This window comes from Taeniopygia guttata, chromosome 2 (genome assembly GCF_048771995.1).
Source record: "Taeniopygia guttata chromosome 2, bTaeGut7.mat, whole genome shotgun sequence".
Taxonomy (NCBI): Eukaryota; Metazoa; Chordata; class Aves; order Passeriformes; family Estrildidae; genus Taeniopygia; species Taeniopygia guttata.
Genome location: NC_133026.1, coordinates 116,258,066 through 116,264,228, shown reverse-complemented (window position 1 = coordinate 116,264,228; position 6,163 = coordinate 116,258,066).

Sequence of the window (6,163 nt, the reverse complement as noted above, 5' to 3'; positions counted from 1 at the left end):
CCCAGCCTGGCTGCCCAGAGGGGCTGTTCTGCCTGCGGAGGGCTCGGGCGGCCTTCTGGCGGCTGCCCCTGCTGCCCATCCTCTCCTGGGTCACAGGATCACTGAATGGGTCCGGTTGGAAGGGACCGCTGTGGGGCATCTGGTCCAAGCTCCCTGCAGGGTCATCCCAGAGCACATGGCACAGGATTGTATCCAGATAATTCAGGAATGGCTTTGGGGGGGCAGTCTGTTCCAGTGCATGGTTACCCACATAACAAAGAAGTTCTTCCTATTCAAGTGGAACTTCTGTGCATTGGTTCCTGTCCGTTGCCTCTTTGTCGTGTTGCTTGGCATCGCAGTGAAGAGCCTGGATCCATCTTGACAGCCTCCCTTGAGATGCTTGTACACATTGATGAGGGCCTTCCTCAGTCATCTGAGCAGGCCCAAGTCCCTCAGCCTTTCTTCATGAAAGAGATGCTCCAGACCCTTGAACCAGCTCTGTAGCTCTCCACTGGTTCGGCTCCAGGAGCTCCATGCCTCTCTAGCACTGTGGAGCCCAGAAGTGGACACAGCACTCCAGGTGCCGCTGGCACTTCCACAGCAGGTTGTAAGCAGGGTCCAGGGCTCTGCCTGGGGTCAGAGCCTGCAGCTCAGAGCCCAGGCTGTCTGCACACTGCAGGCAGGTGAGCTTACAGGTGACAACGCCTGCTCATACCCCTTATCCTGCAAGTTCTCACCCCTCTGCTCTGCTCCTGCCCAGGTACCTGTGCTGTAGTACAGGCTTGGTGGCAGAGCACACGATGCACCATCAAATACAGGTTTTTTTTACCTAGCTGCTTTCAACTCCATTAATGAATTACACTGTCCTTAAGTGATGGGAGTTTAGCAATTGTGTAGGGGCTTCCTGCAGTAGCTGTCAGTAAAATACAAGACCACTTCAACAATGCCCCAGGGGATAATCAAGTATTTATAAACTTGAATCAGAGAAGTCAGCATTGTAGTTAATATGCTGCTTAGACTCTGAAGGGAGGAATGCCTGAAATCAAATACAATTGTGTAAACAACTGTCAGGGCAATGGGAAAGTGCCTACCTCAGGACCCTGAGTCCAAGTCCCTTTTAAAACTTGGTTGCATGTGTTTTTTTCTTCTCAAATTAAAGTGTTCTTTTTCTGTTTTAACTTTTTTTTTTTAACAATTGCACAAAGTGATCTTGGGGGAAAAGTCAGTTTACACTGGCAAATAATTTCTCTAAAATTGCCAAAAGTCAACTTTATACTGGATGTTACCCAGAGTTTGTGTATGTAAGACTTGCAGAATGCTCATTTACTCTGTTGCAGCTCAGTCTGTCATTTTGACCACTACCCATGAAGGGACCCTACATTACAGAGGGAAGCAACAAGGATGATGTAGGTCAGGATGTGTAAAATAGGTTCTAAAAGAAAAGATTGGAAAAAAATGGCCTTAGTTGGGTTAAAAGGAGAAGAATGAGGCTGGGATATCATAGGAAGAAAGCAATCAAATATTTTTATGTATTTCAAACAGCAAGGACAAAGACAAAATATCATGGACTTAAATTGGAGCTGGCAAGGTTAAAGTTGATCTTTTATGACACCTGGGTGAACTAGTTGACCTTTAGTAGATCTGCAAATTTAACTTTGGATGACATCCTTAAAACACTATCCACAAGTAAGACTGCACTCCTGCCTCTAGCACAACAGTTAAAAAGCAGGTAGAACCCTTAGATTCAGTCTTTCAAATCATATTTCTTTCTCTTTTTTACAGTTTTCCTAATCCACAGGCAGGTATGGCATGAGGGTATTTTCATTTCTTAGTGAAGTGTTACAGCATACCTACAAAAAGATTGAATAGGCAGAAAAAAAGTACAAGTGCAAACAGAGCACAGGCTCAGGAAGGAGTGCCCGCATTAGACAGTGTCCTTACGGATAGGCGAGGCATTCATTTCTGCCTTTGGTTTGTTGGGGTTTTTTGTTTGTTTTCCTGGCATCTTCTATCTATATTTCATTTAGCCACAATGAAATAACTTCAGTCTTGGAATGCATTTTGGTGTGGTGATGATAATACTGCTGTGAGAAATGTGGCCTCTAATCTCATCCCAGTGATGAGAGAATTCATATCTCAGCATTTCTTAGGTCACGGAGACTACCGGCCATGGGTACATCCCACCAAGTTACACAGTGAATACGGCACTGAGAATTCCAATTGCAATCTTAGGGACCTTAAATTTGACATCACTAGCACTCAAAAAGGATCAGCCATAGAAGTCCTTTAGGGAATCTGGTCCAGTGAAATAACAGCCTTTGAACCATCTGGTTCATAGCAAATTGCCAGTTCTCAAGATTTTATCCTGTGATCCAGGAAATGTGGCTTAATACTCTATTTCTGGAATCATAAAATGATATTAATATGCCAGTGTTTTAAATGGCTTTGGCCCTCCTGATTAGACAAAGAAGTCTGAAAGGAAAGCAGCCAAAAAACTTTAAAAATGGGCATCACGAAAGGACAACTCAAATTTACTACTTAACATCTCATAGGTTTTGATCCAAGGCCATTTATTTTATGAGGCTGACAGTTGTTTTTAAATATTTGGAGTTTTAAATGGTGCTTCTTTTGTAGAAGTACTGTATTGCCTTTGAGATAGTGCTGGACCCTGGTGACTTAATAACATCTATTTAGTTAAATATGCAATGTAATACAGGAATAGATAAAGGCACTATGATTTTTTTTATTCACTTTATCATGGTTCCTTTGGTTTGTATAACGAAAATCCAATGTGCTGCAAATATTTCCAGTTTTTGATAATGTTGGTGTCTGTGCTTGCAAGTGGTTCTACATTGTTCCTCCTTATCTATACCATTAGGAATGTGGTAGAGTGAAAATTATCCTTAAGGAAAGTGCAAGTTCAGCAGGATTCCAGTCTACATTGCAAGCTTAGGCTCAAGTGAACCTTTTTGATGGGGAATAATGCAAGCCTCTGAGGATTTAATGGAATGCTCTGTGGCAATTAGTTCTGTAATATTATAGTTCAAGTTCAGGCCTTATGTGGCTCTAGAGACTTTGGAATTATATACGGTTCATTTTTCAAAATGCTTTTAGGACTCTTTTTTATCCCTCTAAATTTCCATCATCCAGTAGTTACGTTCAGTAATATTGTTTGTGATTTGAACTATGATGGTTTGATTCCACCACCCTTTGCCATCAGACTATCGTACTGAAGGTCTGCGTCATCTGTGAGCATGACTTGCAGCGTTGGTGCCAATGGAGCCATTTCTAGGCCACTCTGCTGGCTGTTTTCTGAATTGACTTAATTGGACAGGGAGTGCCAACCAACAGGAATATTCTTGTCAGGACTCCATTTCCTCGTGGTTCTTTGAAATGCCTATCAGATGCACATGTGTTCATGACCCTGGAAAGGACTTGGGGCCCTTCTAGAAATGGGGCTCTAGACTGCAACAGTGCTCAGGAGGAGGACAATTTTCTTTTTTTAACCTTGAAATCAGTAGGTCCTTATCAAAGTCTTCCCTGTTACATTCAGCAAAACCTTTTGGATTTTCCCATTACTGCTTTTAGCATAGTTACTGTGCCAACCTAAAAGCAAACTTAAAGGATGACTGCATTTACCATTTTGAGATATTTTTTTCCCTTTGGCTTCACTGGACAAAACCAGAAGAAGAACATTTGTATTTTTTTAAAAGTGAGAAAAACTTTATGGTAACAATTTGTTTGGGAATGATTGAGATTTAATACACAAGTTCTGAAGTGCTCAGAAAATGCAGAGAAGTTTCTCTTCTTAACCATTAAAATGTAAAAAAAAAAAAAAAAAAACAAACCACTATGATTTTCTCCTACATCTCTAAGGTTGTCACTGGACTGTAAAACAGGTGCTTTGTCCAGTCTTGGCTACACACAGAAGGTGGCTTCAAGAATCTTAAAAACTAATACTAGACAACAGACAAACTATAAATACCCAGCTGCCTCTGTTTCTCAGTGTAGCCAAACTGTAGCTCTGAAGAATTATGAAAATATATGTTAAATATGTAGAAAATACATGCTACTACTATTCTTCTGTTTCTCTTGTCTCAAAAAATATAAAAAAATATGTCAGCGCATTATGATCTAGTTTTAATGATAGACCATCTCCAAATAGCAAGCTGGACTATGTGTGGCCTTCAGATATCAATACTTTTATTATTGTCTGTGATTGAGAAAATCTGTGAGTGATTCATGAGATGAAGTCAAAGCTCAGGTGTGGGTAACTGCTGATGAACATGCCTTCCAGAATGTCCCAGTTATTAGCACTCCTCCAGCTGCCCCTTGACTTTAGCTCTGGTCAAGAGATTGAGATGCCCAACTTCATCTAGCATAAAGGATCATTGCATTAATGAAAGCCCTCAAAACATGGATTATAAATAAGTGACAAACAGAGCTAAGCTGCAGATAAATAATTTCCCTCTGTGTGCCTGAGACTTACTAGTTCTGAGCTATTAAATATAGGAACAAAGATTTTGTCATATATCATTTACTCGGTAGTTATTAAACAACTACATGTTTTGCCCCCTGTAAGAAATTAATTTCTATGTTGAAGTTCAGGGCAGGTCCCAAATTCCATGAAGCATTCTTTCAAAAGATTTGAACACTTCTGAATGTATAGTAGCATCTACATGGCAGGGTATTTCAAAATATGCAACAGGCATTCTGGAAAATACACTGATCATAAAAAAATTATAAAGTTATACAGTATGTTAATGTTGTTGATGCACTTTTTGGGAATGAGGAAATACAAGTTTGCACTAAGGAAAGAATTTCAAGTAAAACATTGTATGAAAAGATTGTAAAATTGTATGATAGACTGTAAATAATCATAGAATAAAATTACAATTGGTGGACAATTAAATAGAATTTAATAGCTCAAAGCTAGCATTGTGACAAAATAAAGCAGCTAAATTAGTGTACGCTGTCTTTAAAATAGAAATTGCTGCATTTAACCAACAATGATTTCATGTCCTAGATACTTTATTTCCTTTGTTATACAGTGTGTTATTTTTAGTGGGCTTCATTATCTGGGAGCATGAGGCAAGACAGAAGCTTTTCACACAGGCAAGCTCTTCTCCGCAGAGATACTAATGTATACTAAAGTATTGGTATATTTGATACCCGTGTATGCTAGATGTTTGGCTTAAGGGAACATGTAGCCTTATCACAGCAGGCTGTGTCTGCAACAATGATTAGTTACTGACAGATCTGCCCTTGTTAGTTCTTATGAAAGACAGTCTTAAAAATTAAATAAATATGCCCTTTATTACTTACATCCTCTCTGTGAAACTCTTCTGTCCATCAGTCTATTTTTTAGTTTAAATATCACTCGTATTTTGTGTAAAATGAATGTCTCTTACTGCCTTTGCTCCTAATCACATAGAGCAATCTATCTTTTGGTGTACAAATTGCTCATCCTTATTGTCTGCTTGAAGCTGGGCTCTGCCATCATCCTGACTACAGCCTGAGGGCTACAGAAGATTCCCAGTAGATGTAGTTTATATAGCTTGGTTACTTCTGCTCTGCATCATAGCACTACTTGGACTGTACTGTTCCTAGTCCATTAGCAGACAGCTGATGGCCTGTTCCTACCTGTCTCGAGATATTCCATATGCCAGATCAGAAAAAGCATGGAACTGTTGTACAGACACTGCTAGATACCCTCCCTGTTTGTCAAAGTATTTTTTGGTGACCTGTAGTAAGAAAAGCTTCTTTAGTTCCATTTAGGCTGTGACATTTTTACGCCAGCACAGCTGCTTATATGTTTCATCCCTGTCTCAAGATTTGGCTGTGATGAGCTGTAGGTAAATAGACACAAAGCTAGTATTTTAGGAACCTCACATGCTAGTCTGCTTGCCTGAGAATATGCACAGAGTGCTATTCTATAGTTTTCGTTTAACTTCATAATTTCTTGATGTTCAAGGAAAATTGTCAGGAACAATTCCATTATTATTTAAAAGAGAAACTGTGTGATTTCCACATCAGACATTAGATTCAAGAACAATCTTTGTAGTTAAAATGAAGTGAGACGCGGTGTTCATTTGCTGAGACAGTCACCTCTGATAAATTTGCTTTTGGCACTTATTTTGGAAAAGAACTATTAAATACATTATGGAAAGAGTGCACAATTTTA